Source organism: Aulonocara stuartgranti (genome assembly GCF_965226115.1).
Source record: "Aulonocara stuartgranti genome assembly, chromosome: 15".
NCBI classification, from domain to species: domain Eukaryota; kingdom Metazoa; phylum Chordata; class Actinopteri; order Cichliformes; family Cichlidae; genus Aulonocara; species Aulonocara stuartgranti.
In genome coordinates, this window is record NC_138951.1 from 24411861 (window position 1) to 24439350 (window position 27490).

The 27490-nt window shown below is 40.3% G+C and overlaps 2 long non-coding RNA genes across 7 annotated transcripts; one reads left to right on the forward strand and one right to left on the reverse strand.

Annotated features, from left to right (window-relative positions):
* Window positions 1-4370: 4370 nt before the first annotated feature.
* Window positions 4371-18219, reverse strand: LOC309689500. 2 transcript variants are annotated; one of them, XR_014271417.1, is made up of 3 exons: window positions 17962-18219; window positions 6166-6238; window positions 4371-5473 (listed from the first exon to the last, which is right to left on the reverse strand). It is a non-coding gene; the product is annotated as an uncharacterized lncRNA (long non-coding RNA). The 2 variants fall into 2 exon arrangements; XR_014271418.1 differs by lacking the exon at window positions 17962-18219 and adding an exon at window positions 14516-14843.
* Window positions 6209-9042, forward strand: LOC309689498. Of its 5 annotated transcripts, none has more exons than XR_014271411.1 (4): window positions 6209-6581; window positions 6915-7103; window positions 7474-7566; window positions 8251-9042. It is a non-coding gene; the product is annotated as an uncharacterized lncRNA (long non-coding RNA). The 5 variants fall into 5 exon arrangements; XR_014271412.1 differs by having other exon boundaries at window positions 6210-6528; XR_014271413.1 differs by having other exon boundaries at window positions 6223-6528; window positions 7057-7103.
* Window positions 18220-27490: the final 9271 nt, after the last annotated feature.

A 27490-nucleotide genomic window follows, 5' to 3' on the forward strand; every position in this document is an offset into this window, starting at 1 on the left:
GATAAAAAGGCATTCCCTGTGAGTATGCATTATTGTTTGGCACTTTTATGTTGATTAATAGCAGTTAATTAGATGCTGTTTTACGCGTGCTAATTTATGGTTCGTAGACAGTTGTTTGGTGTTAGCATTAGCACTTGGTCACGCAGCTCCTCAAGTAATTATTTAATTTGTCACTCATATATACTGTATTTTGTTGTTACAGTTTCACACCTGCCATATAAAGCAAAGTCTAAACCCACTCTGGCGTCAGTGACTTTTGTGTGGAGGTGTTTAACTCCTGGATAGTAGAAAGTGGTTCTACGAGGCCAGTACAGTTTACATTAAAAACATCACTTTGATTAAAAGGTTTGTGCATACCTATGGAAGCCTGTTTCCGCCACTAAAGAAAAAAAAAAAAGGATCCATAGGATTTTCTCACAATTTTGTCTTATTAACTCGAAATTTCGAGTTACCGCTGCCAATCAGTAATCTACGTGAATGACATCATTTCCTTGTTACCCAGAAGCTGAAGCCCTCAGGTACAAATGCTACAGCTAAGCTACCGGTATTACATCCAGTCATGAATGCGCAGATTGCTGAGTATTTTCAGCGTGGCTTCAAAAATGATGAAATCCTTGTGTTATTACCTGAATCACATGGCGTTACTATCAGCAAACATACTCGCGAAAGCGCCAATGTGTTGCGATCCGGTTTTGAGTGCGCGTTACTCTGTGTCATATGCTTCCGGGTAACAAGAAAGTGACCTCATTCACATAGATTACTGATTGGCAGAGCTAACTTGAAATTTTGAGTTATATTTCTCCAAATTTCGAGTTATGGATACTTGTTTTTTTGTTTTGTTTTTTAGTGGTGGAAACAGGCTTCCATACATACCGGAGGATTAACAGTTACAGAAACATAAATTTAGATAAACTGTTGTATAAACTGTAGTTTGGTGGTGGTCTAATAAAATGCGTTTGTAGCGTACGTCTAGTAATTCTGTAATAAACCTGCAGAAACCCTCAGGATGAATATAGAAAAACAAGATCTTGTTAGCTGGTCTGCCTGTTAGTTTAACCATAAATGGCTTGGAAACAAGGAATTACTTTTGGTGGTTAAAGCCCGTGTCTGGAAAAGCTTCCAAAGCAAGTGTGAGTCGAAGGTGTTTTACCTTAAAACAAACAAGGCTGAAGAGCGTTTAATTTACTCAAGGTCCTAAAAGGTTGTAAACACGCTGATCAGACATGAACTTTAGGCTTTATACGTTTGTAAAAATTAACTACTTGCACCTAGATGCAGTTTGCGTCGTGTGAAAAGTGTTACGTGGAAAACACAACAACACAATCCAGAAAGGCAGCCCGTGCGATTTATCGCTTACCTTCCCGAGACACAAAGTCTTCACTGCTAAAAATAAAGTTAATGTCAAGCAGGTTAAGAGCCATTTTGGTGTAATTTTTCCAAGCAGGCCACGTTATCCTTTCAGCAATCTGATCAGCTGTAGCGCCTCTGGAGGGATTATGCAGTTTTCCACACTTAATGCGCACCTGTGTTATTTACTGAGGAGTTGTGGCTGCTAAAATACATTAATTTATCAGTGAAATAAAACTGCCTGAAACGGAGCCCAAAGAAAACGTCTGCTGGCGTTGTGAGTTTCGTCGAATGATAGTGATTAATGAACTTTCACCAAATGAGTCAAATCAGCAGCTGCAGCTCCAAAGAAAAGTCAAATGATCTCCAGAGGAAATTAACAAACGTCGGCTCAGTATTTACATTTGTATTTATGGGAAAACACCCACGTCTTCCACATCTGATAGCATATTCAGGGTCTCTGAAACAACTCTGCTGGTTGTCATAGCAAAGAGATCCTACCTTTTCATGAATTCAATCTAATTTAAAAAATGTATTAAAAAAGGAAAAACCATCTCCTGATCTTATTTGTTCAGCAGATATTACTTTTGTTAATCAGTTGAATATTTCGTTCAGTAAAGCCACACAGTCCACCCAGCAACAACAATGTCGACGTTTCGTGAAAAAGTAAAAACCTTTTCAAAACCCCTGCGGCGATTGTCATATTCAAACCCGGTGACCATCTGCTGTGAGGCACCAATGTGCTGCCTCTTAGGGTCATGTGAATAAACACAAGGATGAACACAAGGTGTGATGTACAGTAGACGTGGACTCTAATTTTTTAAACAGTTTAAAAACATTTTAGCCTGGAGGCCAACTTGGACATCTTTTGGACCTCTTTAAGCATCACTTCATTAAATTAATATGAATTCAATCCTTTGTAAACGTCAGAGTGACACTTTTCATGATAATCTGAACATCTTTAGGTTTTGGGCTGTAGGTCAAACAAAGAACATCTTGCACTGTAAAATATTACGATCAGCATGATAGAAAAAGTCAAGGAAATGATCAGATCAAGAATATTTTGAATATATTGTTGGAGATGATATGAACTAGTTCATTGTCTTCTGTTGTGGCATTAATATTGTCTCATGCATTAAAAGGACACTCTGGATGGATTTTAAGTGTGCGTGTAGGCCGATATCTTAAAAGCTTCACTGTCATCCAAAACCTATTAAAAAGACATCAGTGAGTCATAGTGCTGACACATGCAGCGTTTACTTTGAGTCAGTCACCATCATGCAGCTACAAATAAAACCAAAAGGTTGATTAATTTACTACTTAAAATAAACCCTAACCAAAACACCGCTCCATCCAGTTTGGATGAAAAGTGGACCGTATTCCTGGAAATGTGAAACTTGCACATTTGCGAGATTTCAATCAACACCAGTTAATTTTGTTCTTTTAGTGAATCCAGACTCACACATTTTACCAATATGGTGTTGGAAACTGCTCTTAAAGCATTTTGTAAGACTGAAAACATAATTTAATAATTTAAATTTTTTTAAAAGTCATTTTAAAACCATTTAGTTTGGAATTGCATTCCAATGGTCTAAAGCAACGGCCCCCAACCTTTTTTGCGCCACGGACTGGTTTATGCTGGACAATATTTTCACGGACCGGCCTTTAAGGTGTCGCGGATAAATACAACAAAATAAAACTAGTACCGGTACCGAAAAAAAAAAGAAGATCTATTCATAACACACGTGAAAAGACTCGGGGAAGTCAAGGGGAGGCGGCGTGTGTTTAATGGTGAACAACAACTGGTGCAACAGTGCGAACGTTGTTCCTCTCACACGCTCCTGCACACCAAATCTGGAACTACTGTCCATCATGTGTCGTCCTTTTTATCTACCTCGGGAAGGCACAATCCCGCCCTCCGTTTGGCAAATCTGATCACGCCGCCATCTTCCTCATGCCAAAATACAAACAAAGGCCGAAACAGGAAGTTTCGGTTCAGAGGAAGGTCGCGCGCTGGACGGATCAATCGGTGGCCGCGTTACAGGACGCACTCGATGACGCAGACTGGGGCATGTTCAGAAACAGCTCCGATGATGATGTCAACGTGTTTACGGATACGGTTGTGGGATTCATCGGGAAACTAGCGGATGATACCATGGAGACAAAGACTATCACAACGTTTCCCAACCAGAAGCCGTGGGTGGATAAAACCATCCGCGACGCTCTGAGATCCCGCACCGCTGCCTACAACATGGGACTCACGACGGGGGACATGGACCCGTACAAAGCCACATCATATAACGTGCAGAGGGCGGTGAAAGAGGTGAAGCAGCGCTACGGGAGGAAACTAGAGTCACAACTCCAACAGAGTGACTCTAGGAGCCTGTGGCGGGGACTAAGGACAATAACGGACTATAAAGCACCAACAACCGGTATGACGAACGCGGCCGTGACTCTGGCAGACGAGCTGAACACTTTCTATGCTCGCTTCGAGGCTGTAGCTAAGGACTCCAACAATGCTAGTGCTAGCGGCGCTAACGGCTGCAGACAGGAAAATACTGCGAGCACCGGAAACGTGCTCGTCATCTCCGAGCATGAAGTAAGGAGAGCCTTCAAGAGAGTGAACACCAGGAAAGCAGCAGGACCAGACGGCATCCCAGGTCGTATCCTCAGAGACTGCGCATACCAGCTAGCTCCTGTGTTCACTGAGATATTCAACATCTCTTTATCTCAGTCGGTGATCCCCACATGCTTCAAAGAGTCCATCATTGTTCCTGTCCCGAAGAAACCCCACCCTGCTTCTCTCAATGACTACCGCCCTGTAGCCCTCACCTCAGTAGTGATGAAGTGCTTTGAACGCCTGGTCAGAGACTTCATCATTTCTTCACTACCAGACACACTGGACCTACTACAGTTCGCTTACCGTCCAAATCGTTCCACAGAATTATGTTAAAATGCTCTTCATAGACTACAGCTCTGCATTTAATACCATAATACACTGAAGCGTCTCTACCACCTCAGACGCTTGAGAGACTTCCAACTGCCCTCCAAGGTGCTCGGGAACTTTTACTCGTGCACCATAGAGAGCATCCTGACGGGAAACATCTTAACCTGGTTCGGGAACAGCACCATGCAGGACAGACGAGCTCTACAGAGGGTTGTGCGATCAGCTGAGCGCACCATCCGCTCCGAGCTCCCTGACCTGCACTCAATCTACAGCAGGCGGTGCTGGACCAAGGCCAGGAAGATCGTGAAGGACCTCAGCCATCCCAGCAACGGACTGTTCTCTCTGTTGAGGTCAGGAAAGCGATTCTGCTCCCTGAAGACCAACACAGAGAGACTGAGGAGGAGCTTCTTCCCGCAGGCGATACGGTTTCTCAATCACACCACCACACAGTACTGACCCACACATATAGTTCTTACACACACACTGGACATTCTGGACATTGTTTTCACTTCATCACTTAAATCACTTTAAGCATATTTGCACTGCACAAGACATAATGTGGATTGCACAACACTGGTCACTACATTCTTCATTTCCAGTTAATACTTGTACAGCTGCTGTTATTGTGTATATATTTATTTATATTTCTTCATACATTCTTATATAGTTCTATATTGTGTATTTTGTTGTACAGTTATTTTATTTTCAACTTTAATTTATATATTTTATCTTATTCTTTCCCAGTTAAATTTACCCTTCATTCTAATTTGTGTTGTACAGTTATTTCATTTTTAACCTTAATTTATATTTTATTCCTTCCTAGTTAAATTTACCCTTTTTAATTTTTCATATTTATTTCCTATCTTATTCATAGCCTTTTCCTTTTTTGTTTTCTTTAGGTCACGAGCAGTTGTCCAAGCATTTCACATATCGTACTGTGTATGACTGTGTACGTGACAAATAAAATTTGAATTTGAATTGAAAACAGAGTTCACGATAAAACGATAACAAAATAATGCTAAAAACCGCTAAAAACCCTGAAAACCATACATTTCACACCTGAGCCTCAACTCTCACGGCCCGGTACCAAACAACTCACGTGGCCCGGGGGCTGGAGACCGCTGGTCTAAAGGAAGTTGGTGATAAAATTCTCTGTTCTATGGGATGAGGTTTCTGCTTCTGAAAGAACAGGAAACACAGCAGTTAAATGTCACGTCTCTTAAGTTTGAACAGCATTAAAAACATGAAGAATTATCTGTAAACTCTGATCTGAGATGAACAAAAATGTGGAAATCATGTGCACAAGAACATCCATCCATTTTCTGTTTGTGCAAGCACAACCACGAAAAAACAACAACAAAGAAAACAACAGCTACACTGAATTTGAAATCATCAGATAAGCTGAAAAACAACAACAAAAAGTTTTTTGTGATTATTTTTTATGTTCTGTTTTATTTTTATGTTTACACTGCACCCAAACCCAATGCCCCCAATGATGGTGAGCCAATAGGGTATGTAAAAAAGCCAGTTGAGGTGGTTTGATCGTCCAAATCAAATTAAGCAGTTTCATTGTGGCATGGAAGTTTGACTCTAGAATATGAAAACATCTAAATTTAGCTGCAGCATTAGCCAAAACGTAAAGAATACACACAACATGAATGGGTCCAGATAGCCAAAGAACAAAGTACACAGAAAATGAGTCTGTGATAAGTCTGGAAGGCCATCTGAGGCCAAGAGAGCCCTTACTGCAGAGACTCTCTGGCCTTCAGCCTAGAGGGAGAAAATAGGAGTGGAAGGGAGGGGGAAAAAGCAGAAATGTGAACAAAGATGGAAGAGAAATGGATGCCAGCACCATCTGTGTGTCAGCTTACTGTGACTAAGGTTTGTGGATTTTTGAGCTGAGGTGTCTGATGTATGATGAAGAGGCTGAAGATGACCAGCAGCCTACAATCAAAAAAGTGAAATTTGGTGGTTATTGCATTTACAAGACTCTAACATGTAATTTGAACACAATGAATTTATGTTTCTAAGGTGAACGTAATAAAATCATATAAGATCTACATGAAATTTATCAACTTAGCGCTTCTTAAATTTATTCTTGTTGATATGACATGATAAAATCTAACAAGAGTGGTTAGCTGCCTTAAAGACTCGCGATATCACAAGATCACGTGAGATTCTAAACAACAAGAGGCAGGAAAGCACATGGTTTGCTTCACGGTCATCTTGGAAAGGTAAGAGTGAATCTATCTTCATCCATCTTGATGAAAATACTTTTTGCACAAAGGTATCATTAGTTTGTCGATTCTTTTCAGTTCTATTTATTCACATTTGTTTTTAAAAAAAAAAAATCTGTTTGTTTATGACACTCTAGCTAGCTAACACGTTAGTGCAAGAATATAGCACAATGTCATGCTAGCATGATAGCCTAATATGAAAGACTTAGCTACTCCAAATATAGATATTGTTTATAACTTAACCTCTGCACATAAGCTAGTTTGGCTCTACCACAGACACTGTTGTGATAAATTTACATTTTACGTGTGGGTTGTTGAAATTTGTAAGTTTGTAAGTTGCAACTGATGGACAGTGGTTTATTTAACAATTTATGTGTTTTTAGTACACTGAGGAGGAAAGACAAAACATGAACAGATATGTTTTCCTGTTTTTTAATTTTTTTGAAATTAAATATTTTTCTACTTAATAAACTTGGAGACTTGCAGTTCCCTCCTGTAAAGATAATAAATGTTTAATCTTATCAGGTGGTGAAAGGTCTGGAGAGCTGGCAGGCCAGTTCATCAAATTCATGGTGAGCTAATATTTTTCTTAAAAATTATCACATTCCCATGTTAAAAATGTAATATATTCATTTGTAAGTGACATATAGTTTTGAGACCAAGAAAACATTGCATTCTGATTTTATGTACACATCATCTAAACTTTCTTGAATTGGGGGTATGGCATGATTAAATTAATACACAAATTACAAAACAATATTAAAATGACAGACTTGTCTAAAATGCATAAATACTATTTGAAAAGATTAAGACTGTAAAACAATAGCCTCTGTATTTCTCACAAATTCCTGGTAATTCAACTAAAAGTTCTTTAATCCCACTGCTAGGTCATTGAGATGGATTTCCGTATATATTTGTTTTTTTCCCCCTCTGTGTATAAAGACTGATGCTGTTGAAATCAGAAGAGAATACATCGCCAAAGGTCTTTGCGTGTACCTGAATGAAGATCCTGAGAAGCTGGTGAAGAATTACCTGGTATGTTAACTTGCCTGTATCCTTAACTAAGGAGATGATCAAAGATAAGCTTGAACTACATACAAAAAGTTTCAGGGGATGGGGTTTTCCTATAAATTACCGGTGGCTGTAAAAAAATACCTTTTAAAATAGGAAAAGTAAGAGCTTTAAGTTTCTCACTGGATACTACACACACCATTCTTGAGTGTTTTATACTATCATTATTATAATATCATTATAATAACCTCATTCATACACACATTCAATGGATGTATCAGGAGCAACTTGGGGTTCAGTATGTTACCCATTGATAGTTTTAGTATCAGATTAGAGAAGCCAGGGATTAAACCAGTAGACAACTTGCTCTACCTCCTGTGCCACAGTCACCCCTATCACAACTCAAGATTTTGAAAGACAGGACATTGTTGAGGTATTGAATGAACTTCTCTTGAGTCAGGAAAAATATCAGGCAGTCTTTTTTGATTACATTTACATTATTATAAGGCTTGAATGAATTAACTCATTCACTGCCATTGATGTCTATAGCCGTCAATTGCAGTGAATGAGTCAATGGGTTTAACTCATTCACTGCCAATGGCTGGCAGTGAATGAGTTAATGTAAAACAGATATTTACTTTTAAAACTGTTTGCAATGGACATTAGTGAGAAATCATTGTCTTTTTTTTGTTTGTTTTATTGTCACAGGAAGTTGATAAAAAGCATGGCCACTGCCATAGCAGAGACAGTCTTTGGAATCTGTGTCATTCGGTCAGAGGGTGCGGAGCCTGGCGATGACCCTCAGGATGTTGTGATTGTTCTAGAGGGGGTGGAAGTGATGGGTGAATTGGGCAATGTAGTTTTTGCAGTGACAATGTTGCTTGGTCTGGTCTATTCACTGAACCTGAGCTACCCTCTGGAACTCAGGTACACCTTTGAGGTCCTGCAGAAGATTCTTATGGAATTAGAATTGGAATTGGATGACTGAGAACCTGGACAGACATATGGAATTAGATGCACATGAACTATCCAACAGCACACAAAGTACAGGTTCTCAAAACACTATTTTCTCGTTGAGAAATGTTTCCATTACAACAGCTACACCATGTATCTGGACCATGAACCTAAAATAATTGCAGATATTTTCTTTTTTGAAAGTGCATCTGTTGACCTTCAAAGTAGTTGTATTGGTCATCGGAAAATCACCTGATTCAGCCATTCATTGTTGTTAAAAAATTGTTTTAACAGGTTAACTTTCCACTTTGTCCACTACTTTTTTTTTCTGTTATGTAACTTGTACTTGCATTTCATGTATTCTTTATACATTATGTGAAATTTGCTATAAATTCAATAAATTGGAGAAAACAAAAAGATGTGTATGACAAATTTTTATTTACCTTTTAGATGTAATAGTGAAATGTATGTTAACCAGACTCTAGACTTTGTTAAATGCTCCAAAAAATTACTCTTTAAATTAACTTAAAATAATCATGGAAAGAATTTCCACATGATTAAATTGCTTTCTATTAGCATTAAAGACTTGTGTTGGAATAACTTAATTTGTATGAGTTGGTTCAACTCAATTAACTTAAGCTGGGACCAAATTTAGTAAATTAGTTGAAGAAAACCTACTGAATTGAGTTGGAACAAAACTCTTTAAGTTGGATCAACACTATTAAAATATATTGGATCAAAATGCAGTAAATACGTTGATTCATCAATCTTTAATTAAGTTGGTCCAACTTGAGTGCATTAAGTTGGAGTAACAGAATTGCATAATGCTAAAATAAAGCAATTTAATCACGTGGAAATTCTTTCCATGATTTTTTTATGTTCATTTAAAGAGTTATTTTTATGAGTGTAGTTGTTGAAAAGGAAATGCACTACATGGCTGCTGAAGTAGCAGTGCCTATTCTAAAAAAGTGGCCTGAATATAATTTAGGGCCAAGACGGTACCTGACAAACATTCAACTGAAGTACTGAGTAGACCAGGATTCTGACATGGGGATAAAGGGAGAAGATGGTAACTTTCCTGAGGTTAAGAAATACAGAAACCTTTGATTGCTAAGAATACAGTTCAGACCAAGATGTAACAAACTACAATGCAAGAAAGGCTTCAGACTATATATATTTTTACTATGCCATCTATTTGGCATTATAGAAACTGGAATTGCACAGGACTGTAGAAATTTGGATGGGATGAAGTGACATGCCAACCAAGAGTCAGGAAGAGGCGTTCTCCATGTGAAATTATAGGAATCTAAGAGAAGACGTTAAACCTTTTCTCTTAGTGTCATGTGGAAGTAAATTGGATACAAGGAGGTGAGTTAAGACAGGATTAGAGTTGAAAAGGGATGAATGACTGATGGAGATGGATTTGCATCTAGGCACAGGATGTTGAAAAGCTGAGAAAGATCAGTTGTGACTGTAGAAATGTGGAGAAACAAAATCTGGGAACGCATCAAAGGGTATTATTGCAGGAGAAGAGTCGTTTCACTCATCTAGCCAACAGCAGTTTCCCTGTCATTTGAATTGCCAACTCTTCAGAAACGGACACCAAATATAGCATTGCTATGTCTTTGTGAAATATATCACTGGGTAGAAGATTGAGATAAAGCAAACCAGTTTTCCATGTGCAAATCACATTTCTATGGCGACTAGATCGTCACCAATTGACAGATTTCTAAACAGATGATGAGCACAACTGCTATGTTAGCATTAGAAGTAACCTCACATTTGTAGAATGAGAAAAGGAGACAAATTAATTTCTTTGTCTGTGCACATACATTCTCCAAGGTAAAGACGCTTGCAACCTGAGGATTGTAAGGGTGACCCAATGAAGGAGGAAATGCAGATGCTAGAGTCAACTTTGGCAAGGATGTAGACTATGAGGCTCTGAGCAGGAGAGTTAGAAGATGTATGGATGTGGTGCACGCTCCATATGGTTATGTTTAATCTTCCATCTGGACTTGGGTCATCCATTGGACTTCCTCCACATTGACACTAGCTCTGCCTCTCTTGACCTTGCTGCCTTCTTACATACCTTCCCCCTTTGCCTATTCCATCATCTTCCACCACCAGGAGCAGTGGTTCGATCGGCCACAGGAGCAGTCAGTCATCGTAAACCTGGGGAAGGCCAAACTGTTTGGATATCTTTTTCCAACAGTCACTTTCCAGGTACTTCAGCCCCTTTGCCATAACATTAACCCATGTCAGGGGCAGACTAGACGCCAACCTGCCTCGGCACAACATTTTCAACTGACTGATATGAGGGTACAGTCCAGGTGTGTCTCTCTTCACCAAAATACAAAGATGTAAATGTTTCAAAAAGGAATCAGCACCATGTCTAATTTTTAGTTAAAAATGGCTAAAAAGATAGCGTTGTTAAATGTATTCATGATCATTTTCTCTCAAAACAGTCCCACCATTTCAAATGAAGAGTCTTGAACTTTTCTGTTCTGGACCTTGAACTAAAGCCAAAACTCGGTAATACACTTAGGTCTTAGTCGTTTCATTGAAAATCCACTGCAGTTGTTAGGGCCTGGCGGCTTATGCATAAACCTATTGTGCCTTTTCCTACAGACATAAGATGTTCATCCGTCATGACATTAAGCACATAAACCATCATGGACGTAAACAGTTTCTCCCTCTGCCCCAGTGTTTCGTCCTTCTGCAGAACCATCACCAGGCTTCAGGGTATTCAAGGTCAGAGCCTGGCTTCTCTTCCTGCTCTTGTGTTTATGAGTTTTAGTTTACTGCTCATATAGGATTAACACTGCAGCTCCAATAAATGCTCATATTAAACAAACAGGCAGAGGTTTAATGGCTGTATATTTTTGTCCATTATCATTTATGGCCTCCTGTCATAATCTGAGGAGAGGCTGACAGACGCCTCGCATTCCTGGCAGATCACAGCACACAGACCGTAAACAGACCTGACACACTGCAGGTAAACACTTGGGAGTTTTATTCGCCAATAAAATCTGGTTAAAGTGATGACATTATGGTTTTTTGGAGTTTCAGTCAAAGTTTTACGTCTTCTTTCCATAAAGTGCGACTGGCAGATCGACTGCTCCTGCTGTAATGAAGTCACCTTTGGAAGTGTAATTTCACACAAATGTGTTTAAATCCTTACAAAGTAGAAAACAGCTTGGAGCTTCTAACAAACAGGACAAACTCCAGATCACCTACTAATCATAAAAGTCAGTATAAATCCATTTTTACTACCAACAAAGGCGTTAAAGTTACAAATTATAAACATTTAACTCTGGACATCTGGGAATCACAACATTGTATAATCCAAACATTTTAGCAAAATGTCCAGTGTAATTGTTTGATTTTAATACTTTCATACCAAATTTTATTGTTCCTCCACCACTGGACCCCTTGCCCAGCAACCACAAATAAACATGAACTTTTAGCTCCACAAAAGTCTTTGTATTATGCATTGTCCCAAACACTTATATGAATGACTAACTCCACGCCCAGCTGTTCCCTTTCCTTTGCTCCACCTTCCTTTCCCTTTTTCCTGGATGGTCACCCTCTTAGGGATGAGGGCAATTTGCCAGGCCAGGGAGCCATGCAAAAAATCTGCTAGCAACTAAAGCAATCACAAGTAGGGATCGGTACCGGTACCATTATGGCACCGGTTCTGACATAAACGGTAGTAACCAGACCAAAAAGCAGCGCACATTTCGGTGCTTTTCCCCCCTGAGATGTCATACACTTTGGATTCTAGCCAATCATTTTACCTTTCCAAGGATAGTAGCCGGGTCCATGTACGTACGTTCATGTAGAGCAGAGCTACAGATTAAAAATGCCCAAGGCAAAGCCGTCAAAAGTCAGACTGTACTTCACAGCAAAAGATGCAAACTTAGCAGCCTGCAACAAGTGCTTTAAGCACCAGGCCCCTGGTACTGGGGACAAAAAGGAGATGATCACGTTTAATCGGTTATAACACAGGGTGAGAAATATAAGTCCAGACATGTGTGGTATCCACAGAAACTTCTGAATCTCAGTTAAAATGTCAGGTAAACCATTTCTATAACCACCAAACTCAACGAAAACAAGCCATGATTAAACGAGCAGTTACGTAAATGCGCACAAGTCCGCTAAACAAACAAAGCCGAACCAGAAATTCTCCAGACTTCATGTAACTGGCTAAAGATAGCTCTGGAAGATAACCAGCCTATCACCAATTCCAAACACCAAGTTTCACCACACGTTGACCAAACTCACTGAATGAGCTGCAAAAGAAGACCACAAAAACACATAGCGGCGCAAATGCGCCAAGACAGAAATTGGCTCACTGTCCAGATTTCCTCTATTATTTTCGCCGGTAGCCACGTGATTATCAGCAGTTACCACGCCTACCTAGCCGCATCAGATCCGTTTTCCGTCAAAAACCTCCATTTTTGACCCACCTATAGACACGTGACTGGACAGATGTCACATGCAGTAAATTTGGGCCCACGTGGGTTTTGGCCTTGGAACGTCTGATTGGTTGAAGTAACATGAACGTGGCATCGTTACTGTGATTCTATTGGCTCAAACGATTAAAAAGGAGGTATCAATCATGCAAATTGACCAAAAGAAACCGAAGTTACAGCCCCTCAGAGTTTAAAGGGCCAGAGGCCAATTAAACACTCCATGCGCACGGCAGAAAAGGCCCATTACCATGTAAATGTGTGGTTAATTCTTCAAAAATGTATTTAAAAAAAAAAGAAAAAAAAAAAAAGCATTTTTAGGCATGTTAATAAAATTAATTAATTTTTGCTCTTAAATACCTAAACAATTCAACTGGCATGGTGTCCAATTGTGTGCCAAAATTGAACATTTTTGTACAACGTCTGGATATTCATGTATTGACAGTGCTGTAATTTTTCACTGTTTCACTTTACAAACAAATCTTTGCATAGATGACGTTACTGAATATCTGTAATTAAATGTGAACTGAGGCATATTTTTAAAAGGGTTGAAAAAAAAATAGGCAAGGATAAAATCTACTTACTTTTTCTGTGTTCCAATCTCAGTAACTTTGACACAGTAATAATATCTGCTTCAATATTTACACCTCTGATGAAATTTCACAAGTGTTAGCTTTATTTTGATACCAAGATTGTAAGAACAGAGTTTGTAATTGCAGAGAAATAATCAATTAAATTTGGGCATTGCATTTTCGAGCAGGAAGCTCAGTAACCCCTTTGGGGCTTAAGAGGTTAAGGTGATACTGTGCAAAGGAGGTAACACCTCAAATCTCATGAAACACCTGGTGACGCATAGCGTTTTTTAAAAGCCGAGAAATGCACCGTATTTGATAGCTTGCTGCAAGACCTCACACCGAGCACATCTACTGTGGGTGTGGTAAATCTCCATTGGCAAGTTAGCGCGGATCGCCACATGTGTGGGGCTGGACAATTTGCAGAAAAAAAAGAGACTGCTAAAAATAAAAACACAAGAGATTTTTGGACAAAGTTTGTGTTCTCCATTCTTTAAGCACCGGTTCGAGCACTGTTTAAGCACTGGCACCGTTTCAAAAGTACAGATTTGGCACTGGTATCGGATAAAACCTAAACGATACCCATCCCTAATCACAAGTGCAGCATTATAACCAATTTTGCCTTGCAAGTCCAGCAACCTCCACCAACTAGCCAACTGTCTAACAAATACACGTTTGTCCCTAGCCACAGGTGGCTGCTGTTTCACATAACCCTATCCGGTCGTTAAGTGATGATCTGACGATTCTTACTTCCGGGCCTAAAGTAGTCTGCGTTTAATATGGCTTTTGTGTTGTTAACATGTTTAATGTTTTGTATTTTCTTCTATTTAATCTCAAAAAGCTCCTAAAACAGTCAGTGATCACTGTTGACCTCCCTCGGCCTTTATTACCGCTAATCATTTATTTAAGCTCAGTTTTTAAAACCTTAGTATGCAACTACAGCCCAGCCCATGCAGCAGTATATGAATGACTAACCTCGTATTGTGGATGGATTATCTCAGTTGTTCTCCTGGCTGAAGTTTGGTCCTTTTACAGCATCCTGCCATGCGATTACATTTGTTCCTGACCACCGAGAACACTCACGTTAACTTTTATCGAGTGGAAAAAAAGTTAGCTTGTTTCTATTAGGCTAAGATAGCTGTGTCGCTAGCGGTCACGTAGCACATCATTATATACCAGCTAGCCAAACTTCAGTAACCCTACAAACATCACTGCTGTTTAGTTTTCTGTCTTCATTTATGTTGGAAGTGATAACAGAGCTGTACGTTTGAATTTGTTTCCAAAACCCCGCAGTCAGGACATGCTATATTGTATTTAAATGTCATAAATTCTGTTTTCATGGATGCCTGGATGTTAAACTCAATTGTTACACCTGGTAGAGCAGAACGCTGATCATTTTATTAAAGATGAAAGACTTTAGACAGTTTTTCAACTCTCAGTAATGCCATAGTGATCGTTTGATATATGGACCTGCCGCGGAGTTTAGACCCAGACACGGCTAGTGACGTCAGACTTAACGACCGGATAGCAGTCTGTCCTCCTCACTTGTTAATACTGCTAGACGATCACCTTGTACTTATTTAAGAGGTAGCTCTTACTGGCCAAGTCACCATTGTGAGTTCAATATACAGTGGGGCAAAAAAGTATTTAGTCAGCCACCGATTGTGCAAGTTCCCCCACTTAAAATGATGACAGAGGTCAGTAATTTGCACCAGAGGTACACTTCAACTGTGAAAGACAGAATGTGAAAAAAAAAATCCATGAATCCACATGGTAGGATTTGTAAAGAATTTATTCGTAAATCAGGGTGGAAAATAAGTATTTGGTCAATAACAAAAATACAACTCAATACTTTGTAACATAACCTTTGTTGGCAATAACAGAGGTCAAACGTTTACTATAGGTCTTTACCAGGTTTGCACACACAGTAGCTGGTATTTTGGCCCATTCCTCCATGCAGATCTTCTCGAGAGCAGTGATGTTTTGGGGCTGTCGCCGAGCAACACGGACTTTCAACTCCCGCCACAGATTTTCTATGGGGTTGAGGTCTGGAGACTGGCTAGGCCACTCCAGGACTTTCAAATGCTTCTTACGGAGCCACTCCTTTGTTGCCCGGGCGGTGTGTTTTGGATCATTGTCATGTTGGAAGACCCAGCCTCGTTTCATCTTCAAAGTTCTCACTGATGGAAGGAGGTTTTGGCTCAAAATCTCACGATACATGGCCCCATTCATTCTGTCCTTAACACGGACCAGTCGTCCTGTCCCCTTGGCAGAAAAACAGCCCCATAGCATGATGTTTCCACCCCCATGCTTCACAGTAGGTATGGTGTTCTTGGGATGCAACTCAGTATTCTTCTTCCTCCAAACACGACGAGTTGAGTTTATACCAAAAAGTTCTAATTTGGTTTCACCTGACCACATGACATTCTCCCAATCCTCTGCTGTATCATCCATGTGCTCTCTGGCAAACTTCAGACGGGCCTGGACATGCACTGGCTTCAGCAGCGGAACACGTCTGGCACTGCGGGATTTGATTCCCTGCCGTTGTAGTGTGTTACTGATGGTGACCTTTGTTACTTTGGTCCCAGCTCTCTGCAGGTCATTCACCAGGTCCCCCCGTGTGGTTCTGGGATCTTTGCTCACCGTTCTCATGATCATTTTGACCCCACGGGATGAGATCTTGCGTGGAGCCCCAGATCGAGGGAGATTATCAGTGGTCTTGTATGTCTTCCATTTTCTGATGATTGCTCCCACAGTTGATTTTTTCACACCAAGCTGCTTGCATATTGTAGATTCACTCTTCCCAGTCTGGTGCAGGTCTACAATACTTTTCCTGGTGTTCTTTGAAAGCTCTTTGGTCTTGGCCATGGCGGAGTTTGGAATCTGACTGTTTGAGGCTGTGGACAGGTGTCTTTTATACAGATGATGAGTTCAAACAGGTGCCATTCATACAGGTAACGAGTGGGGGACAGAAAAGCTTCTTACAGAAGACGTTACAGGTCTGTGAGAGCCAGAGATTTTCCTTATTTGAGGTGACCAAATACTTATTTTCCACCCTAATTTACGAATAAATTCTTTACAAATCCTACCATGTGGATTCATGGATTTTTTTTTCACATTCTGTCTCTCACAGTTGAAGTGTACCTCTGGTGCAAATTACTGACCTCTGTCATCATTTTAAGTGGGGGAACTTGCACAATCGGTGGCTGACTAAATACTTTTTTGCCCCACTGTAGTTCAGCTGCTTCCTCAGAGACACAAAAAACTGAAGAGGAAGCAATTTGTAAAAAGGAGAAAGTGAAAAAGCAAGTATATATGCAGACAGACAGTAAATTTATAATGTACTGTAAAATAAAAGTATATGACAAACTCCTACGATTTTAAAAGTTACATTTTCTCAGCCTTTTTTCCCCTTAATGCTTAGCTTTTTTGTTGTGTACACTGATCCACCACAGCTTTTAAGGACCCTGTTACAATGCACCATTTAGCTGGGGAAACCTTGACTCCTGGCATTCATCTGGAGGTTACGTTGTCAAATGCCACCCACGTAAACGCTTTTGCAGAGCAAGCACACCAACCACTGCAACGATCTCCTACAGTGGAACAATCCACTTCCACCACACCACAAAGGCTTTGAGCCTCCCAAGATTTGATCAAGCAGATGCAGGATGCACTGGAACAAGCCCAACCCACATTACCCAGAAGATCTGCTGCAAACCTCCTTTTGTCAGACACCACAGGACGTCACCAGAGAGTTTGTCTTTATTCTTGTGAGTCGTTTGTCTTCATGTACGACTTTGTATGTTACATTTAAATCTGTAAACTGGCATGAACAACAGTGACAAATTTCAGGTGGAGAAACTTCTCTTTTGGAATGTGAATCAACTGAACTTAAATAACAAACTTGCTGGGCGACAGGAAGGGCAATGTAGCCACCAGTGTTGGTCAAGTTACTTGAAAAAAGTAATCAGTAACTAATTACTGATTACTTTCCCCCAAAAAGTAATACCATTACTTTACTGATTACTTATTTTCAAAATTAATAAGTTACTTAGTTACTTTTTAAAAAAATTTATTTACAACCTGAATAGGTAATAAAGCAATAGATCTTTCAGCCCAATTCTATTTTTTCTGCATAATCCATCACATAAAATGTAATCAAATGAAAATGTCTCTTTTTGAAACTAGTTTTGTTAGTTTTAATCTTTTAACTTTACGCATGAAGCAAACATTAAATTATATGCAACATTCTCTGACTGGAAGAAATTTGTTTAACATTTAAACCTATTTTCTGCATATTCCAGGATATACAATAAAAAAGTTTTTTGTGTTTACACTCACTCTTTCAAATAAATGCATGTAAAACACAGCAGAAAATAAATAAAATCAAAGAATCAGCAGTCCTGTTGCTCTATTTTCACCTGTATAGCAGGAGTGGGGCAGGCAGAGGTTTGCCCTGGTGCAGGTGTGTCATAGCGGTCAGTGGAAGGATCTCGGAGTTTCACATTCCCATGGCAGCGTACTGTCGGTGCTTGCTCGGAAGTTTAGGGTTTTTTTTTCCCGCTGTAAAAATACGTTTTCTTCCCACACAGTGAACAGCGGACGCTAATGTTTTTGTGTCTCACAAGTGTCAGTGATACATGATCTCTAAACATGGCAATGTGATGCGGAAACCCTGAAAGCAGGACATGGCAAGGGAAAACGCAGACGATCCGACAAAGATTGAATGAGAAGGCACAGACTAAATACACACAGGAGGCTAATGAGATAAGTGGGAACACATGGGGGAACAGCTGACACACATGAACATAACACGTCACAGTGGAAGAGTAAAACTAAACACGATGAAGACAGGAACACAAGACCTCTTCAAAATAAAACAGGAAATATAAGACGCAGACATGACAACCTGAACTTGACAACGTAAGACACAGACATGAAACACATGAAGGGCAAGGGAGACTTAACAGGCTTGGAAGACACAAGGGGAATCTAAAGACAAAGAACTATAACAACCTAGGCATGATAACAAATGAACTTAGAAAACCTGAAGGGCTTAAACATAAACCATAAACTAAAATTCAAAACGCTGGGTCAAAAGACCCAGGACCTTGACACAAATATTTCCTAGTGAGTACTGAAAGGTATTCCTTGAAATGGCTCCCTATGAACAAACCTAACCTAGTAGATTTTTTTTACCTCCAGCTAACCATAATGTAAAAATCAAAGTAGAAAATGATGAACAAGCAAAAAATCTGTGAGAGAAGAAGATCCACGTGATGTGCAGAGATCCAAATGGGATGGAAATCAAGACTCAATTTTATAATCCACTTACTTAAGGTTGTAGAGGTGGTGATGGTTTAACACTTGTAATCAACAAATATGAATACATGGACCCCAGCCCTGACTCCAAACATGTATTGTATTTCTATTTTCGGGTTAATAAAAAATGCTCAAGTGGAAGATTAGAAGGGTGCCGCTTTGCTACCTGTCTTGTAAATTTCATGGTCGGGGCAATCGTGGCTCAAGAGTTGGGAGTTCGCCTTGTAATCGGAAGGTTGCCGGTTCGAGCCCTGGCTTAGACAGTCTCGGTTGTTGTGTCCTTGAGCAAGTCACTTCACCCGTTGCCTACTGGTGGTGGTCTGAGGGCCTGGTGGCGCCAGTGTTCGGCAGCCTTGCCTCTGTCAGCGCGCCCCTGGGCAGCTGTGGCTACAATGTAACTTGCCATCACCAGTGTGTGAATGGGTGGATGACTGGATGTGTAAAGCGCTTTGGGGTCCATAGTCCATAGTAAAGTGCTATACAAATACAGGCCGATTACCATTTTAATACTTTAAAAAGACTTTATGGCAGATTTCCTGCTTTGCTGACTCTCTCCTGCGTGTGCTGCAACCAGTTAGTCCATTCAGTTATTTGATGGATAGAAAATTATTCTCGAACTCTGTATAATCTACTCATGATTTTGGCCATATTTTCACCCAGAAAAAAACAAGAAAAACAAAACAAATATTCTGGTTGAAGCTTCTTTAAACTGTTCTCTGTATGATTGATGAACCCAAAGACTCAAGTGGAAGATTAGAAGGGTGCCGCTTCGCTGCCTGTCTTGTAAATTTCATGGTTTGGCTTAAAAGCAGAGTGGTATTAATCACGCAACTTTTAAGGGTTACACAGACAAAAAAAACCCAAAAACACTGTGTTGTGTGAAGTTGGTCAAGCTTCCAGGACATCTTTGTGTCTGTAATGTGATGCTGAGTGTGAGGAGGCAGCAGCATTACATCACTTCCAGATGTTTTTGGTATCAGAGCTACTGACCCTACAGCCACAGACGGGACATTTTTCAACTCCAACCACTGAGTGGTTTGCAGATTTCGATAAACAAATCCCACAATTAATTTCTAACAGAATGGTTTTGACCTTCAACAAAGTTTAGCCAGTAAAAATTGCTCTGCTACTTAACTAATATATACAGTCTGTTGTTGACTACGGGACTAATGTGACTTCACCCTTTGATGCTTCAAAATGCAGCCCAATCCAAAGTTACTGTTCTGACCATCATGGTGGTTTTTCACCCAGAAGTGATCACATGTAAATGAAAAGACAGGACTGATAAGTCATCAGGTAATGCTAGCTAACATTGTTATCAAGCTGCATCCCTAAACTAAGTCTGCAAAAGCACAATGCACTTATCTGCTAATTAGTGCTTAGTGGTGATTAACTATCAATATCAATTTATTTAAGTATTTTATTACACTTTATTAGAAGTTATTAAAAACTTTTTCAAACTCCTCACACTAGTTGTGTTTCCACAAAGTGTAGCTTGTAATTGATCTAAGGATGGACACAAATGGGCAAGAAGCTTCATAACAGTTTGCTTGCTTTCACTCTGGTTTATTTTAATTAATGTCTGTGTTTTAGATTTGACTAGGCAAGCAGTGCTTGCCTAGCTTGCCCTGATGGAACATCACAGACATAGGAGGTAGGGAGTTAAAAAGGATCCTCTCCTCACTCATACCTGGTTTCACGGAAGTTAAGAAATCCCCAAGTAGGTAACATCACAGAGGCTATGCCAGTGTTTTATATGCAGTTTGTGGTTTTGAGTCAGAGTTAAATATAAGTTATCCAATGAAAATTTGTTCGGGTGAAAATCAACCAATCCATCAGCCTGAAGCTGAGACCACAGCAGTCATTGTATGCAATCAGTTTAGATTTCTGTTATTTCCCCTAAGATGCCTGCCCTCTTCGTCCCATGCTGTACATTTGAATGAATAGCGACCTGTCTGAGGTTTTGTTTTCACTCACCTGTGGTCAACTCTGTCCGCTTGAATGGCATGACCTTTCACAAGACTAATTTATGTGATTAATGAGCTTCTTTGAGCTAATGGCAATGATTCACTGCTGACCAAGCCACAGACTGAGACCCCAGGGCTGGTAGATATTATCTCAAACAATCCGGACGTGCTGGATTGTGTCAGTGCTTGAACACTCAAGGGTTTATTGTGTTAAACTCTCAACTCTTGAGCACGCTCTCAGTGATTGTGAAGATTTAGTTGCCATGTGTAGTATGAGGGAAAAAAACTAAACAAAACAAAAAAACACAGACTGTCTCTCATCCCCACTTCCTCTCATGAACCTGCTGCCAAAGGGAAACCTCCCAGGCTGACCTCCCAGGAGAAGCCGGCTGTTGCGTCTCTGGATGGAGCTGACAGAGGCAGCAGCTCAAAACCTCCTCATGCTGCAGCTGCATCAAGGAACTGCTGTGGTCACATCTGATAAGGGCAGTACACACTGGTGTTAACTTCCTGTAACCAATTCTGGCAAATCCCAGTCAGTGTGCTGCAGATAACATTTCCTAGTTCTTGTGTTTTGGCATGCTAGAGCTTGGAAAACAGTGATGCAATCAGGTGATCAATCACGCACCCTGGCTGCAATTTCTGTAATTGATTCATTGTTTAATTCATTCATCAAGAGGAAAAAAAATGCCTGACATCTCTGTGTTCTCAAGTGTGAGGCCTTGCTGCCGTTTTGTTTTACATGCTTGTAATCTGATTTTCTTTCCAAAAAGCAAAGATAATGATGTGAAGATGTTATTTTATGTTCTGGCTTTCAGATTTTATAAACTAAAACATTAAATCAAAATCAAAAGATGGAGTAGTTCTGAAGCTGCCCCCTAAGTAAAGCATAGACCATTTTGAAAGCCAAGCCTTCATTTCCTGATAGCCAGTCACCATTGGCTTTCTGGTCTTCAAAACATGGCTACACCCATGGATATAGAGATGGGCATGTACATGTCAAGATGGTCGTAGTTTGGGGAGAGATAGCATCCACATGAATCCACCCAACACATAGGTGGAGAAAACCCCCACTGCAAAAACATGTCAGTGTTATTCACCTCTCAGTAATTTGATGTATACCAGTTTGAAATTCTTCAAAATGCTGAGAACAAGATGCCCTGTCTTCTTTATAACTACATCTGGGATTTAAATCCTTCCGTAATGCAAACTTCTTGTTATCCGTGCTTATGCAAACAGTTTTTATGTCTCTGCCTTGGGCTGGAAACTCTACAAGTCTAAATCTCCACCAACAATACAAGAGAAACTGATGTAAACATGTACAACTAAAACCACACTGTTACAAAAAGGTGGGTCATATCAGGTTCAGCGCCAGCTATCAGGAATATCATCAGCACTAAAGAATTCAGCAATCAGCAGTGGATATGCAAGCCAATTGAAGGCAACCGACTCCTCAAGAGAATAAATCACTGACTGGATGTCCAAACTGCAGGTGCATCAGTCAAGAAAAGATTAATGTCAAGAGACCAGCCTGAAAAATTAGGACAACTTTTGCCAAACCACATTTTTCACTTCTGGCACATAAAAACGTCACATGTAAAGAGACAATATTATTGTCAGCGAAAACAAAAATCATGGCAGCAACATTGGCTCTGAAAATGTTAAACTTTTATTTAGTTTCATCATCTCTGTTCACTTTCAGAGTTTACTCTCAAGTATTTATCATTCTGTTCACGGAGGACACAAGCTTGCACTTGATTAAAGCAAAGATGACTGCAGAGTCAGATTCGTCTGAAAAGCTTCATTGCTGGTGAGTTTTAATACAAGTGGGACAAACACAGCTGTTTGGATGCAGTAAATGCCAGATGTTGCTCTTCTTGGCCTTAATTGATCAGTGTCTCCATGATGATAGGTTGCATTCAGGCGCCTCCTTGTCTTTGTTATTGCAGTCATAAAATAGACCTGCAGCTGACACAATGCTCACTAAAAGTGGCTCTTTAATCTGCTTTAATCTGAACTAAAATTAGATGCAATTAATAGTTTGAAAAAAGAAAAGGTGTTGATATTAAATCCATCCCTTTTGCCCATTACATCATGAGGATGTGCTTAGGTCCTTTTTTATGTAAACCTCGAGGCTCTTCTGAAAGGTCAAACTTCTGGGAGGCCCTCACTATGTTGTTCCAGTTTACAGTGGGGCAAAAAAGTATTTAGTCAGCCACCGATTGTGCAAGTTCCCCCACTTAAAATGATGACAGAGGTCAGTAATTTGCACCAGAGGTACACTTCAACTGTGAGAGACAGAATGTGAAAAAAAAATCCATGAATCCACATGGTAGGATTTGTAAAGAATTTATTTGTAAATCAGGGTGGAAAATAAGTATTTGGTCACCTCAAACAAGGAAAATCTCTGGCTCTCACAGACCTGTAACGTCTTCTGTAAGAAGCTTTTCTGTCCCCCACTTGTTACCTGTATGAATGGCACCTGTTTGAACTCATCATCTGTATAAAAGACACCTGTCCACAGCCTCAAACAGTCAGACTCCAAACTCCGCCATGGCCAAGACCAAAGAGCTTTCGAAGGACACCAGGAAAAGTATTGTAGACCTGCACCAGACTGGGAAGAGTGAATCTACAATATGCAAGCAGCTTGGTGTGAAAAAATCAACTGTGGGAGCAATCATCAGAAAATGGAAGACATACAAGACCACTGATAATCTCCATCGATCTGGGGCTCCACGCAAGATCTCATCCCGTGGGGTCAAAATGATCATGAGAACGGTGAGCAAAGATCCCAGAACCACACGGGGGGACCTGGTGAATGACCTGCAGAGAGCTGGGACCAAAGTAACAAAGGTCACCATCAGTAACACACTACAACGGCAGGGAATCAAATCCCGCAGTGCCAGACGTGTTCCGCTGCTGAAGCCAGTGCATGTCCAGGCCCGTCTGAAGTTTGCCAGAGAGCACATGGATGATACAGCAGAGGATTGGGAGAATGTCATGTGGTCAGGTGAAACCAAATTAGAACTTTTTGGTATAAACTCAACTCGTCGTGTTTGGAGGAAGAAGAATACTGAGTTGCATCCCAAGAACACCATACCTACTGTGAAGCATGGGGGTGGAAACATCATGCTATGGGGCTGTTTTTCTGCCAAGGGGACAGGACGACTGATCCGTGTTAAGGACAGAATGAATGGGGCCATGTATCGTGAGATTTTGAGCCAAAACCTCCTTCCATCAGTGAGAACTTTGAAGATGAAACGAGGCTGGGTCTTCCAACATGACAATGATCCAAAACACACCGCCCGGGCAACAAAGGAGTGGCTCCGTAAGAAGCATTTGAAAGTCCTGGAGTGGCCTAGCCAGTCTCCAGACCTCAACCCCATAGAAAATCTGTGGCGGGAGTTGAAAGTCCGTGTTGCTCGGCGACAGCCCCAAAACATCACTGCTCTCGAGAAGATCTGCATGGAGGAATGGGCCAAAATACCAGCTACTGTGTGTGCAAACCTGGTAAAGACCTATAGTAAACGTTTGACCTCTATTATTGCCAACAAAGGTTATGTTACAAAGTATTGAGTTGTATTTTTGTTATTGACCAAATACTTATTTTCCACCCTGATTTACGAATAAATTCTTTACAAATCCTACCATGTGAATTCATGGATTTTTTTTCACATTCTGTCTCTCACAGTTGAAGTGTACCTCTGGTGCAAATTACTGACCTCTGTCATCATTTTAGGTGGGGGAACTTGCACAATCAGTGGCTGACTAAATACTTTTTTGCCCCACTGTAACTAAAAAGTGGTGAGTGAACTAAATAGATTATAATAATTCAGGAAATTTGCACAATGGCAGGTTGTGACCATCTGGCCAAACTACTCTTTTCTCCAGCAGGAGCGAAAAATAAATCTCAGGATATGTTACATCCTTTCCCTTCTGCAGTAATGTACCCACAGATGCCACTCACAAGGACCTCTTTCTGACTTCATACTGTAATATAATCCTTTCAGTGATCGTACCGTCTGTGCTTGAATGATATGTTGTTCTAATTTTGTCCAAAGTAAATAAATATATGTAATATAAGCTTCACATTTACCAGATCAATCTTAAAGTTTTATTTGATGTGGTAAAAGTAATCAGGCAGTCTGTACTGCAGTACTGATTAGGTGTCTAAAAAGCTCATAGTCAAAAGTAATATTTCTATTCCCAGGGTTGAGTGATTGTACAGAGACATTGGCCATCTGCTCTTGGTGATTTTTGCCATCTCATTTTGCAGATTTAGCAGTCTTCCTCGTTAAGAATACATCCATCCATAAATCCGCAACTTATCCAGGTATTGGTCATGAGTCTAGGTCATGAGTCTTTCTGACCACCTACTCTAGAGTATCTTTACTTTCAGTAAGTTTTGAGTACTTTGAGTCTACTGGCTGGAATATTAAATGTTTGACTCTGGGAGAACCGAGGTAAAGAGAGGCATCTCCACTATGACCTGGATTGGTTGCTTCCTGGAGATTTGAGGATTGTGTGTACTGCCTTTAAAGGGACTGGACTAAGAATTAGGCTCCTTGTATTTTGCTCTGGGGATAACAGTGAAACAATTGATTTTGAATGGCACCCCATCATGTACCAACAACAGCTAAAACAGCACCAATTTCCTCCTGGTAGGCATACATTAACCCTGCTTTTTTGTAGTAAGCATATCTGATACAAGTCGGCATCAAGACTATGATAGACGGCCGTTTCTGAGGATGGAGGTCAGAGTTGGTTTCAAGTTCATCATTTGTGTCAATCATCAATTTTCATGCAAAGAATTGTTGGTTTTAGCTTGAAGCCAAAGAAAAACCAAAAAACCCCAACCATGTAATGCTGACTTACGCAGACATAAAATGTATTTTGTTTAACAAATAGTCAGAAGTAACGGAAGAATACATAATTCATCAAAATGACTGATTGCGTTCATTTTACAAGGACCAGACCCGTGAGATCGCATTCTGAGCCAGGAAAAATCCTCCCAATTAGCGCAGTGTAAACATGATCAATACTCACGTCACAAACTGACCAGAGCGTTCTCTCTATGATACAGTTTTCAACATCAACTGAACATTTTTACCTTCAGGAAAATCGTGATTTATTGCCAGGCTGATGGATTACACTGCATGAGCAGATATTGATATTAACTGACAAAAATTAACATGACTGATGTTGTTTTGACAGATCAAACAGCCAAATCAAGCATGAACATAACCCCACAGCTGCACACTGTGCAGTCATGCAAATACTACTTCTAGCTTATCATATCATTTCAGAGCATAAACAGTTGCCGAGCTTCCCTACCTGACTTTTTTGGTGTTTTTTAGTTCACCATGTTAACACTTTGTTTATCTGATGTGTAAATAAGCAGAGTTGTTCATTCGGCACCATCTAAGAGCATCACCGCATGACCCGTGCTGACTCGGACTGGACCACCTGTGCAGCGGCAGCACTCACAAACACATATCCATAACAGCTTGTCAGGGAGAGACAAATTGAGGTGGATGGAGAAGCTCTTAACATTTTGAGATGTGATGCCTGTAAATATGTTCAGCCTCTCTTTGATTCTAATGGTTGAGTTTGTGGACTCCTATGTTTCCCAAAAGGATTGAAGGAACTCTTTTCGCCTTCAAGTGGTTTGACCAGAAGAGCGCTTTTCAGCAGCATGTTAATGTCAGATGTTTATGAAAATTTGAAGATTGAGTTGTCACTGGAAACGACATTTTATAATTTGGATTTTCCTCTTTGAAATTGTACTACTAAACGTGATCGTTATTTGGCTTTGATTTTAGTAGCAGCTCAGTTTTGTGGGTGGTTGATGCAGATTAGTCCCACTTCTCCAGAGAGGTGGTTTCTGCACACCAACAGTGACATCCTTTCAACAAACCAGTCTCACTGTGAGGTTTGTATGGTTGATGGTTTATTAAATAGACGCATGATGCATTTGACTTTCACTGGCCCAAATTTTCCCCTCAACACAATACTGGCTCTTACTCAGGATGTGTGCATGCATACCCCAATGCATCTATTCTGCATGTGCGCTCACAACTTTTGTCCAACTCTGACTCAAGCTGTTTATTTGCTCCAAGGTACCGTGACACCCCCCAGTGGGTGGGGCTTACCACAACAGAGAGGGTGAGGTGAAATGACAATTGGAGAAAAGTAAGTTAAATTGAGCTTGAATTGCTTTGCTGTGGTTGACTGAATTTTTTTTTGCTTGAGCTGCAGTGTAGACATAAACTAGCGTGTGGCTCCACCACAATGAGGAGCCGCGATGAAAGGAACTTCCCTCAGCTGAACCAGTAAGTACTTCAGATTGCAGCCATGAGAGTTAAAGGGAACAATCAGATATTTAGAGCCAGTATTCATACTAACATTTGTGTTCTTTGAAAAACACCTCAGACATTTTAACATCTCTCATATTTTAATTGACAAGGCATGTGGGCGTGGCAAAATGTCTTCTTGCCCTTGAGAGTCCAGTTAGCTAGGGTGAGGCCTTGCAGACAACTATGGGTACCCAAAACCTGGCAACTTGACAACAACCCATAATGTTAAGATTTAATTCAAACAGGTGCTTGAATTATCCCATTCAGGTGATATGAAGGGTCAAATAATCTATAGGAGGTTAAAA